We start from the raw sequence: 13,431 nt of genomic DNA, 5'->3' as shown, positions 1-13,431 counted from the left end.
TACCATATCATCTAAAATGCCAGATGACATTTATTGCTCATTTCAGTAACTCAACAACTACACATGAATAATGTAGTACAAGAGTAAATCATCTGTCCTACACTGTGGATTTATCACATTACCAGAAATCCTGTGAGACCATAGCAACACTCTCAGTCTCCATCATCTCTCAAACAGAACTAAGTTGCTTCAGTTTATGGCATATTAATTGGAAGAAAACGCAGAATCACCAACTTCAACACAAAAGCTACTTTAGGCTATGGCTTTTTTTTAGAAAGCCTGACTGAATGGTTGCAGTGATCTCACCTGCATCCATACTCCCTGGAATTCCCTCAGCATATTATGGCATCAGTTTGAAACTTATTAGCCTTAAAGCATAGAATTTCACACTGAATTCATTACCAGAATGACTCCATGTGTTATCCTGATATTGAAGTTACTATTAAAAATATTCAAGAGATAATATATTCATACTCCCTGATTAAACTGGTTATGCATCAGGTGAACAAGGATACATGTTTGTGAAAGCAAGTCATTATTTAAAATATTAACTAGTAAGATCATAGACAGGTTATCCAATAGGTCTATCATAAAATACTATGTGCGAAGGAGATGTCATACTTAGATTACCTTCTAAATGCTACTGGAAAATTGGGTGGAAAAGGTACCCTGTGTTTTTATCAGTTACAACAAGATCACATTCAGATGTTAAAACCAAGAGATGGACAATTGTTCATTTTGGGCTGAAATCTGGCATGTTGCCATACTTGTGGGATGCTCACTATGCCAGGACTCGAAAACTTCCAGATGCCATGTCATCATGGCTCCCTGAAAATTCACTCTAGTGTCTAGGATTTTTGGTAGTGACTCACAGTGTTCCCATGAAATGTACATTACACCCTCAAAATATGTTTTGCTGTATGGCAAAAACATCTGCATGAAGCTCTTGCCACTGCTTATTTATATGAACTTTGTGGTAAATGAACTCATTTCTTAACCTGTTGCTTTCTAGACTGGCTCCAATATTCAATCAGAGTTTTCTAGCGCAATAACAGAGTTATAACAAGTTATAGTTATATGCCAATGTATTCTCGTAGTGATTACAAACATGGTTATCCTATATTTATCCAGACATGGTTATCCTATATTTATCCAGATAGCAATGTTATCATCATAGCTATAATAAAATTGTGAGAAACTGAAGAGTTCAGGATCAGGTTTTATGGTAACAATAATTTGTGAAGGCCTACTCCATGCCACATGTGCAGAGCATGATCCAAGTTGTCCTGCTTCTGAAAAGCTAACTCCAACCTAACTACCAATTTATATTAGAATAATTATGGTTTAATCCTAGTTTATAATCCCTATTTAAGACACTGCATTTTGTCTAGATTAAGGTATATCAAACTGAAGATCAGGAGTATCTCTAAACAACAAGCCAGGTTCATTGTGCTAGGCCAACAAACCTCTTTTTTCAAGACATCCGAACACACCCTAATTGTAATGTTACTGAAACATCCTCTAATGCAAAACAAATTACACCCCCCCAAAAAAAAAAGTCATATCTAGAAAGCCATGCCATTTTCATTCATACAGAACATCAGAAATGAAACATACTGGTCCAGAAAAGAGATAACCTCTTTCTCGTTATCAGGGCAAGAACCCAAGAATCTCAAATAAAGTTGGGGGGTGGGGGATGCTCTAAAAAAGTTTTGTTTTACAAGATTTTCAAATGGGCCACAACAGATAATACCCTTAACTTCCCTAAATCAGTATTCACATCTCTAAATGATGGGGGGAAAGATCATGTACAGCTAAAGTACAGCTGTTGTCCTGAACCAGTATAGAAGAAAACCTGTGAATATGCTGGTACTAAATCAAAACTAGATTAAAATGGCACTGGTAAGAAAGTCAATGTTTTCTGGAGTAACTGGATACTTTAGATTCAAAAAGTGCTTATGCCTTTGTCAATCCAAGTAAAGCAGTTTGGGATTTGTAGACCTGGGCTTGTTTTTGGAAGAGAAGATGACCATGGTTGCTAAACATGTTTTATTATGTTTTCATAATAAACAGAAATGAACAAATTTATCCAAAGTCATATATTTCAGTGTAAACTGCCACGAAAACAAGAACAAGGCAAGCCCCTTTCCACCTAAGGCGCGTCCACTCTCAACACAATGCCGATGTTGTTAAGGCAAAGCTAGAATGTACTCAAGCCGGGCACATTTCATTTTAAAACACCGAACATACACCGGAAAACTGCGAAAAGAGGAGTGGTCCTTTAAATAGTTCCCTACCCTGAACGGGAAAGTTGTCAACAAGAAAGGCGCCCGGCCAGCCCCCGCCAGGGGAGGAAGGCGCCCCTTTCCCCAGCCAGAGAAGCGCAAGAGATGCCGCCAAGGCAAGCCCCGCGGTGACACTTCAGCGGCCCCTTGTGCCAAGGGAGCTGCCCAGCCGAACCGCACTTAGGGCGGCCGCTTATTGGCACCGTCCCTCCACAGCACCGCTGCACGGCGGCTCATCCTTCCCAACTTCCAGCGGCCGCCCCCTCCCCCGGGACCCCGGGCGACCGCTGCCGGGGAGGAAGGCGGAGTCCCTCGCTCCCCTCCGGCCCCCAAGGAAGCGGCTCTCTCGGCCCGCAGGCTCCCGAGCCAGGCCGAAGGAGCGAGCGCCGGGCGAAGGGAGCCCCTCGGGAGGAGCGGCGGAGCAAGGCAGAGCGCTGCTGGCGGCGGCGGCGCCGAGAGAAATCCCCGCACTCACTTGCGTCACGAGGCCGAAGCGCCCGCGGGGGCCGGAGACCCACCCCAGCCCCGCGTCCTTGCCTGCCTGGCCGTGGCCGCACCGGAGATCCCGTCCCAAGAGCGGCAGCCAGGCCTCGCTCTGGGCCGGACCCTGCCCAGGACAACTTCCGAGGCCAGGCGGGCAACTCCTTCCGGAGGAGGGGAGGGGAGCTCGGCGAGCGCCGGTCTTCCGCGCGTCGCGGCTCCTCTCTTGCTCGTCTTGCCCAAGCGGGGGGGGGGGGGAGGGGAGGGGAGGGGAGGGGAGGGGAGGGGAGGGCGGCACCCTCCTCCTCCCTCGGCCAAGGCTTCGCCTTCGAGGGCGCCACCTCTCGCCGTTGCCATGCAACGCCTGAGATTTGTGTGGGGATTTTCAGCGCCTAGAAATCACCGGGGGGGGGGGGGGAGGGGGGAGATAAGAGAGGCGGCCTTCCTGCAAGGAGGGAAGGCGGCACGAGCTGGAGTAGAGGGCACCCGCTGGCGCTTGTAAAACGGGGCTGAGGACCGCGGACACCCCCCCCCCTGCCGTGACACCCGAGCGAGAGCTGTCTGGCGGACAGGGCTCGTGGCCCTTCGCCACGGCTACTCGGAACATCAGGCCGTTTGGCCAGCCCCGGAGGTAGCTGTTGCAGCCTGTGAGCAGGAGGAAGGGAGTGATACCGCCCCCGGAGAGGGGCGGGGGGAACTTTTAATGGGATCTGTCTTTTATGGGATTTTATTATGTGGGAAACGACTGTCAACGAGCCACAATATGGGAATAGAGCAATACAATTGAATTATAAATAAATCCCACCAACGAAAATATAACATGTCTAAAACTCATAGGATAAGAGATGCGTAGGAAATCTGCGCCAATAACTAACAATATACTCCGGTTCCCCTTTACATTTCTTCACCGCACAAATCCAAATTTATTGCCAGCTTCATTCATACACCCAGATAAATAATTACCATGTGCATACAAATCTGAAACATGATTTAGTGGTGCTTATTTCCAAGTGCAAAATGCTTCCTATTGGTGCCATTCTAAATAATAGTTCCTGGGGATATAGGTCCATTTCCTTCATTTTATCCCCACAACATTTGAGGTAGGTATAGATATGTGGGTTCAATAACCACGTGCCACTGGAATCGTTGCAGCTCTTTTAACTCTGAGAGTACATGATCCAAAAAGCACCAAGACTTCACTCTGCAAAAAAAATCCTACAACCCTAACATATATACAAGCAGACAACAATGGGGCTGGCCAAGGTGGTGAGCCATTGGCCTATACCCCTTGATTAACTGGCTGTCACGGTGGCCGCAACAGAGTCTAGCTCTACCAGACCAGCGGTCCGCAACCTTTCTGTGGCCGCAGACTGCTGTCACGGGGTGGGGGGGGGAAGGGCGATCTGGGGCCCCGCGCACGTGTGGCAGCCCCAGCGCAAACGTGCATGCGCGAACTTGCCGCACATGCGTGTTTCCGTCTGGCGGGGGCGCAAACGTGCATGCGTGGTGCTGCGCATGCACACATACACAAAACTGCTGTGCGTGTGCATTTGCACCCCTGCCAGACGCAAACACGTGTGTTTGTACCGGCGGCATGCCGGTGGCATGCCGGCGGCCGCAGCTCCCTCTCCCCGTCCCTCCAGGCCGCGAGCAAATCAGCCATCGAAGCGGCTGATTTGCTCGTGGCCTGGCGAACTTCTCGCTGCAGGGGGGGCGGGGAGAGGGAGCCGCGGCCCAGCGCTGAGGCCTTCCGGGCCGCAGCCTGGGGGTTGGGGACCACTGTACCAGACCCTACTGCGAATCATGTGCTTGGTCCTCTGTAGGATTGCCCACATGTCTGTGTACACAACAGTAGGTTAAGCCTGACTGGCTCAGGTATGAATGCCAGACCTCAGGTGGGACCTGGGAGTCCCCTGAAATTATAGTTAATCTCCAGGTGACAGAGATCTGTAGAAAATGGCTGCTTTGGAGAGTGGACTCCATAGCATTATACTCCATTGTGGTCCCACCCAGTCTTAGCTCCACCCCCAAAGTCTCCAAGTGTTTCCCAACCCAAAGCTGGCAACCCTAAACCCACGGTTCTATTATCTGGATGTTTATGTGATCTGATTCTTTGAGCAGCATGAAAGTTTACAAATAATGTTCAAAACTAAGGCCAGCTTGCTGCAATAGTTAAGAGGTATGTCCTCCAGTTTGAAGAACCAGGTTTGATTTCCTACTCCTGCACATGTAGCCAGCTGGGTGACCTTGAAATAGTCACAGTTCTCTCAGAGCTCTCTCAGCCTCACCTACCTCACAGGATGTCTGTTATGGGGAGACGAAGGGTAGGTTTTTGTAAGTTGCTTTGAGATTCCTTGGGGTAGTAAAAAGTGTACAATGAACCAGCTCTTTTTCTCTTTGCTGTATGTTTATAATTCCCAAATTGTTCCCCTCCTCTCATTGGTAAGGTCTAGGCTAAGTTAGAGGTTCAGGACTCCACACAGCTCACCTTAAAATAAATATTATTTGGCTATGATGATGTAAGTGATGATGATTTACAGGTTAGATACATAGATCTGACTTGGAAAATGATCTGGAAACCTCAGTTGGTCCCTCAGATGACAATCTATTTGTTGCAAACTGGATATATGGATTGCATCATTCTATGCAGAAAGATCTACAGTGACTGCCCAAGAGTTTCCAGGCACAATTCAAAATGCTGCTTCATACTTTTAAGACCCTAAACAACTCAAGGCCTGTACTGTCCACCCAACCAGCTCAAAACTTCTGTGTTCTTAGCTACAGAGGTAAAGGGAATGGCAACTAGAACATAGCTTTTCCAGTGGTAGTGCCCTGCCTTCAGAATGCCTTCTTCATAGAATCATAGAATGATGGAGTTGGAAGGGACCTCATGGGTCATCTAGTCCAACCCCCTGCACTATGCAAGACACTCACAATTTATCCCTCATCCACTGTAACCTGCCACCCCCTTAATCCTTCACAGAATCAGCCTCTCCATCAGATGGCTATCCAAAAATTTCCAAAGATGGAGAACCCACCACCTCAGGAGGAAACCTGTTCCACTGAAAAACCACTATATTTGTCAGCAACTTCTTCCTTATGTTTAGATGGAATTTCTTTTGAATTTAATCCCATTAGTTCTGGTCCATACTTCCGGGGCAAGGGAGAACAACTCTGCTCCATCCTCCATATGGCAGCCTTTTAAATACTTGAAGATAGTTATCAAATCCCCTTGCAGTCGTCTTCTCTCTAGGCTAAATAGACCAAGCTCCCCGAACCTTTCCTCATACATCTTGGTCTCCAAACCCCTCACCATCTTTGTTGCCCTCCTCTGGACATGCTCCAGTTTGTCTACATCCCTTTTCAACTGGAGTGCCCAAAACTGAACACAGTATTCCAAGTGAGGCCAAACCAGAGCAGAGTAAAGCGGTACCATCACATCCCGGTACCATCACATCCTGGACACGATACTCCATTTGATACAGCCCAAAATCCCATTTGCCTTTTTAGCCACCGAGTCACACTGTTGACTCATGTTCAGTGTGTGGTCTACTAAGACTCCTAGATGCTTTTTGCACATGCTACAGCCAAGACAAGTCTCCCCCATCCTAGGTTCATTGGGGCCTGCTTTACTTTCCTTTAGAGGCCCAGTCACTTTTAACTATAATGTACTGTTTTACAATATATAGTGCCACATTTTTAAAAAGTACATTTTTTAAAACTTGGAATTGATTCAAATAATCTTCTTGTCTTACATTCTGATCCAAACCATGTTTATTCAGAACTATGTTCAGTGACATCAGGACTTTCAAGTAAATATGCTCAGCGCTGCAACCTTAAATTGCTCACGGCTGTGTAGCTGGGGCCTACATTAGCTTCTCTTTCTCCCAAGGCGTCTCAATCTTGACCTGTCATGCCCCTATTATTCCAGTCCTTGCACTCTTATAAGAAAGAATTGCTATTGTGTGTTGCTTTTGTGATGGAGATTAGACTGCATAGACTACATATTTTCACCTGTGACCTATATTGTTTTAGAAAGTAGCCAGCTCTGTAGTCTAAAAAGCAGTCAAGCAGCATAACTTGTTTTTACACAGTGGAATATATCTGTTAAATAAATTGTTCCTTATTCTTTCCCATGTTCTCTTTTAGTTTGCTGGAGTAGATCTCATTCTTCACCAGTTAATTTCCCACAATCCTTTGTGGGAGCATTTCTGAGAGAGACAGTTTTGTAAATGCAAAACATTCTGGACCCCACACATCTCTGACTTTTTAGACAGATGTTTTCCTTTGCCAGGACAGTCAGCAGCAACAGCACACTTTTACAACTACATATGGAAGCAGGTAATTTTCTGTACCTAAAATTTATGATAGCAGAAACATTGTAAGCATGTTTTTACACTGAGCAAGCTGCTTTCAGACAGCTAGGAATACTGTCTCTTGTCACTTGATGAACTCAGCCATATTCTGAGCTTTAGTAATCATTTAAGATAGCGTTCCCCAACCTGTGGGATGTGGACCACATGTGGTCCTTCGACTAATTGAAGGTGGGCCCCGAAGGCCGCCTTCTCCCACCCCCCAGCCCTTTACTTCATCCCCCCAGCCCTTCACAACACACTTTGTTGTGGCGTGTCAGTATCTTATTTTGAAGGGATGTTTAAACATTACCATAACAATCAGAGAGCGCTAGGGCAGTGGTTGAGAGTAAAGGAGTAAACTACCCCCCCCCACCGGGCCTTGAGTGGTCCCCGGTGAGTGGTCCCCGGCGTTGAGTGGTACCCGGTGATAAAAAGGTTGGGGACCACTGATTTAAGAGATCACAGTTCAAGGTCTACTGTCTCTGCAATGAAAAATTCTAGCATTACTCATAGACAAGAGCTTTGTTACTGTTCCCTCCCCCCAGAGTTCTACTACATCATGTTCTAGCATAATAAAGACACATTGAGAAAGATGATTTTTCAACTTTCTTTTGTCAGCTTAACTATTATGCCTTATATAATTAAAACAATACTGAATATTAGCAATAAATGTGCAACACGATACAGTTTGTAACAAAAAGATGAGTTTGTGATTTCACTGCAGACTATACCATTCAGATACAGATTAAACAATAGAATTTGAAGCCTATTAATTGCAACATTAGATCCTCTTGTGGCGCAGAGTGGTAAGGCAGCAGAAATGTTGTCTGTAAGCTCTGCCCATGAGGCTGGGGGTTCAATCCCAGCAGCCGGCTCAAGGTCGACTCAGCCTTCCATCCTTCCGAGGCCAGTAAAATGAGTACCCAGCTTGCTGGGGGGTAAATGGTAATGACTGGGGAAGGCACTGGCAAACCACCCCGTATTGAGTCTGCCATGAAAACGCTAGAGGGCGTCACCCCAAGAGTCAGACATGACTCGGTGCTTGCACAGGGGATATCTTTACCTTTACCTTTAATAGCAACATTGGTGCATATTTATTTTCACAGTTATAAAAAGCTTTGGTAACAGAAGTATGAGATACTCATTACTGATGTTGTAAAAATGTCTTCTAAATGCTCATGACTCATCTATACAAGTACCTCCCAGATGAAATTTGGCAAGAGAAGACCAATCTGCATCTTAAGAGATGATTCTTATGTGACTTCAACATACAGGATTTCCAAAGAGCAACAATTTATAAACACATTTTTTTCTGAAACGTATGTTAAGACTTTGAGAAAGTTGCATATACTATGCAAGCAAAGTGCTGTACTGCTACATTGTACATTCCTTCCTATGTAGTAAGGAGAATAAAACCTGTATCATGATTAAAAACAGGCTTGTTCTTTTGCATGGAAAAAACACTCCTCAGGCTGTGGGATCTATGGATTAGTCCTTCTCCCTTGTGATCAAAATTTGCTTCCTTACTCATGGTGGGGAAAAACTTAGGACATAGATTTTGTTTCGCAAGGAACAACTCTCCTACCTTAAACCTATTCACTGATACTTATTTGAATTGATTGTTCTTAGACATTAATATTTGGCAGAACTAAACAATGCTTAATATTTAGTTATGCCATCTTTTACCATCTTTTTCAATGTATTGTCTAAGACTCCTAGATCTTTTTGCACATACTACTGCAAAGACAAGTATCTCCCATCCTATATGGTTTTTCTTATCTAAATGCAGAACTTTACATTTGTCCCTATTGAATTTCCTTTTATTCAGTTTAGCCTACTGCTCAAGCCTATCAAGATCATCCTGTATTCTGATTCTGTCTTCTGTTGTATTTGCTACCCTTCCCAGTTTAGCATCATCTGCAAATTTAATAAGTACCCCCTCTAATCCCTCATCCAAATCATTTATAAATCATTTATAAATTATCTTCATGGTTGATTGTCTCAAATTGCATAGTCAGTCCCACAAGATGAGCTCAAGCTGTCCCTCTGTGTCATTAAAGTCACAGCCATTTTTCATTAACGGTGAGGGCTTTGCCTTTTCTAAAGGTTGATTTGAGAAATTGGGGGTGCAGTTTTGCACTAGTGGAGACTGTTTCTCAGGCTGATAATTGAATACATAAGCATTTCTATTCATTTCTAGATCCATGAAATTAGAGGTGAATTCCCAAAGAATCTTATGAAATGCTTAATTGTAACCAACTAAGGAAATTAGCTGCTTTTCAAGAGTAATTCCTAAATAAATAAAAAATATAGTTTTGTTTCTTTAATGAAGTGAACTGCTCAGAGTTTAAAAAATATATATATATTTCTTCCATTAGCATTGATCAGCAGCAAAATCCCAATATATTATCTTTTTGAGATTTTAATAGTAGGAAATAGTAGTCTTGGGGAAACATTTTAATTCCTTGCTAAAAGTTCAATTAATATTAAAAAGAAACAGCAATTTTACACACAACTGCCACCTGGTGTACATCCAACATATTTAAACTTTAAAATCTGCTTACTAAGTAGCCTCAAGAAAAGTACTTTATATCATGTTCCTAATTCTTAAAAATAGAACTGATTGTCTTAAAGCGATGCATGATCTTAGTATAATCAACACTACAATACCACACTCCACCTAAACTAAACAGATTAATCAACTGGGCTCCAAGGATGATGAATGCCTCTGTTTTTTTTTCCTGCCACTTTAATATTTGCCTTCTCACACAAGCCATTTTTTCTTCATTTGGGGCTTAGTTTAGGAAACATTCTCACCCCCAGATCTAACTATGATCCCAGCTTTTCCTCCATGTCTGGGGATGTTGGGAAAAACTATAATTAAAAGCTGGTGAGATAAACTGCACAAAAGACCTTTCTTATGAAGATACTGTATCCATGGAGATAGCTTTAGGTGGGTAGCCAGAGTTTGAGTCTAGTGGCACCTTTGAGACCAACGAAGTATAATTCTGAGTATATGCATTTATGTGCATCTGAAGAAGTATGCATTCCCAGAAAACAGTATACCCAGAATTAAACGTTTTCTGTCCATGGGTATAGTATCATAGGGAAAATTACACAAGAACAGTATTCAAATCCAAGATACATAAGAAGCATATGATTCTAAGACAAGATGTATGCTGGGAAACAAACTCTGCGAAGTCATGCAAGTTTCTGACCTGCCTGGCTGACAATTTCATTTATCAAATGGTAGATGAACCCACAAGAGGTTCAGCCATACTGGACTTAATACTGACCAACAGGCAAGAGTTGGTGGATGAGGTGAAGGAGGTGGGGACCCGAGGGGGAAGTGACCATGTCCTCACAGAATTCCTTTTGAGATGGGGAGCCAAGGAAGCTTGTAACCCGACGGGGATGTTGGATTTTCATAGGGCAAACCTTAATAAACTCAGGGACATGATGAGTGTCATACCATGGACGAGAATGCTGGAAGGGAAGGGAAGGGAGCATGCGAAGGGTGGGCGCTACTCAAACAAGAGCTATTGCATGCTCAATCAATGACTATCCCAGAAAGAAGAAAACACTGCAGGAGCTCTAAGAAGCCTATTTGGATGAACAGAGAACTTCAAGAGGAACTAAGAAAGAAAAGGGAGATGTTCAGGAAATGGAGGGAAGGACAGAGCTCTAAAGAAGAGGACCTACAGGTTACTAGGCACTGTAGATCAATCAGAAAGGCCAAAGGTGAGAGTGAGCTAAGATTGGCCAGGGAAGCCCACTGTAACAAGAAAATATTTTTCAGTTATGGGAGGAGCAAACGTAAAGGAGGCAATAAGCTCACAGTTGGGTGCGGATGGACAAACTAACGGAAGATGCAGAGAAAGCAGAAAGGCTTAGCGCCTATTTTACATCTGTTTTTTCCCACAGGTCAAAGGGTTTAGGCACATCTAGAGATGGCAGTAGCCAAAGGATAGTGTCTGGGTGGCAGGTTGACATGGATAGAGAGGTTGTCGAGAGGCATTTAGCTGCACTGGATGAGTTCAAATCCCCTGGGCCGGATGAAATGCACCCAAGAGTGCTCAAAGAACTTTCCGGAGAACTTGCAGAACACTTGTCCATCATCTTCGGGACCTCTTTAAGGACTGGAGATGTCCCTGAGGACTGGAAGAGAGCAAATGTTATTCCGATCTTCAAAAAAGGGAGGAAGGATGACCCGGGAAACTACAGACCAGTGAGTCTGACCTCTTTTGTGGGGAAGATAATGGAGCAGATATTAAAGGGAGCGATCTGCAAACATCTGGAGGACAATTTGGTGATCCAAGGAAGTCAACATGGATTTGTCTCCAACAGGTCCTGTCAGACCGACCTGGTTTCCTTTTTTGACCAAGTAACAGGTTTGCTGGATCGTGGAAATTCAATTGATGTCGTTTACTTGGATTTTAGTAAAGCTTTTGATAAGGTTCCCCATGATGCTCTGATGGATAAATTGAAGGACTGCAATCTGGATTTTCAGATAGTTAGGTGGATAGGGAATTGGTTAGAGAACCGCACTCAAAGTGTTGTTGTCAATGGTGTTTCATCAGACTGGAGGGAGGTGAGTAGCGGGGTACCTCAGGGCTCGGTGCTCGGCCCAGTACTTTTTAACATATTTATTAATGATTATTAATGATCTAGATGAGGGGGTGGAGGGACTACTCATCAAGTTTGCAGAATAGGCTGCCTAAGGAGGTGGTGAGCTCCCCCTCACTGGAAGTCTTCAAGCAAAGGTTGGATACACACTTTTCTTGGATGCTTTAGGATGCTTAGGGCTGATCCTGTGTTGAGTAGGGGTTTGGACTAGATGGTCTGTATGGCCCCTTCCAACTCTATGATTCTATGAATATATAGACCAAAACCTACACCTTTTCTGGCATGTCAACTGTCCTTATAGAAGACTGTAAGCAATTATGAAATTGTTCATGGAGCTTTAGAGCATATATCATTCTCAATGTGGCTCCATCTGTGGATACTTAAATCCAGAGGCTGGAGCCATGAATGGACACGACACATCTTTCATCAAACCTGAAAAGCTCCAGGTTTGCAGAAACAAAATTCTACAAAGGTTGCACTTGGGAGAAGAGTTCTCCAACGGGTGTTGAACTCGTAATTTAGTAGTGTTTATCTCACTGTCATTAGCTTGGTTACATAACCATTTTAGATGACTCCCCCCAATGAAGGAGGACGAAATATTCACCTGAAGGCTTCTTCCCTTCAGTGGGGTGAAGTCACCCAATTTTCCCACCATAAAATAAATGAGAATGAGTTAAAAAGTTGCTAGTTACTATTTGTGCCGTATGACATTATTGGACCTAAGCTAGTTTATGGCTGGAGGAGCACCCTTGCTCTGCCTTTGAAAGGCATACAAAATTTGCATAACCCTGACTGGAGCGGAAGCATGACCTTACCAGTCTCAATGACTTTGCCCCACTGGAGACAAAACTTTCAGATAAGTCCAATGAGGGTGGTGATAGTGTGGCTAGGGATCTTCTGGGTCCACTGATTTCAGCAACACCACCAGTGGATCCATCAACATTAGCCATACCATCATATTCCTGCTCATCCTCTATTCCGCTCATCCTCTAATATGATTTAGGCCATCATGTCAGCAATGCTCTTCCACCCTCTGCACTGGACAAACTGGGCAGTCCCTTTAATAAAGAATCAATGGACAGAAGAAATTACAGCATTCAAAAACCAGTGGGGAAACATTTTAACTTTCCAGGACATTCAGTTGCTGACCTCAAAGTAGCAGTTATTTTACAAAGGAATTTCAAAGGGAGATTAGAGAGTCTGCTGAATTGCAACCGATACTGAAGTTCAAGACAATGCATCCACCGGGACTAAATCAACACCCAGGTTTCCCGTCTTATTATCCATTCTGATTTTTCCATGCCTCTCTGCAGATTACATATCTCCACCTCTCTGCAGATTACATGACCCAATCACACCTTTTTAAATTTGCACCCTAATGTAATTTGGCATCTGAAATCACTCCTTTCCATTATACAAAGGACAGATGGACTTACATTCTAGCTGTATCTGAAGTGAGCAGTGACTAACAAAAGCTTATACCCTGCAGGACACAACTCTGTAGAGGATGCACTGCTGTAGGGGTTTTCTTCCTGTTCTATGGAACTCTGGAGGGGGGAGCGGCACAATTACTGGCCACATTAGATGGCTGCAGTTGGCACATGTGTGCTACTCATAACGTCCTATCCCATACCACTGATTGACTGGTAGGTGTTGATATAGATTCTGACTCAGCTGTCTTCCAT

At 44.1% G+C, this 13,431-nt stretch overlaps 1 protein-coding gene and 1 long non-coding RNA gene across 2 annotated transcripts in view; one reads left to right on the top strand and one right to left on the bottom strand.

The window, feature by feature from the left end:
- The window catches only part of FRS2 (fibroblast growth factor receptor substrate 2), a 67,872-nt gene extending 64,876 nt beyond the window's left edge, over positions 1 to 2,996 (bottom strand). The window contains exon 1 of the mRNA XM_077338782.1: positions 2,761 to 2,996. The gene's annotated coding sequence lies outside the window, so the exon portion shown is untranslated. The remainder of the gene's footprint in view (positions 1 to 2,760) is intronic.
- A 144-nt stretch (positions 2,997 to 3,140) lies between these two features.
- Positions 3,141 to 8,844, top strand: LOC143839095 (uncharacterized). The gene is made up of 3 exons (XR_013231601.1): positions 3,141 to 3,396; positions 6,915 to 7,106; positions 8,227 to 8,844. It is a non-coding gene; the product is annotated as an uncharacterized LOC143839095 (long non-coding RNA).
- The last annotated feature ends 4,587 nt before the right edge of the window (positions 8,845 to 13,431 follow it).

The sequence above is a fragment of the Paroedura picta genome, chromosome 5 (genome assembly GCF_049243985.1).
Source record: "Paroedura picta isolate Pp20150507F chromosome 5, Ppicta_v3.0, whole genome shotgun sequence".
Lineage (NCBI taxonomy): Eukaryota > Metazoa > Chordata > Lepidosauria > Squamata > Gekkonidae > Paroedura > Paroedura picta.
Note: the sequence above shows the minus strand (reverse complement) of the source record. Positions and strands in the feature narration are given on the sequence as shown.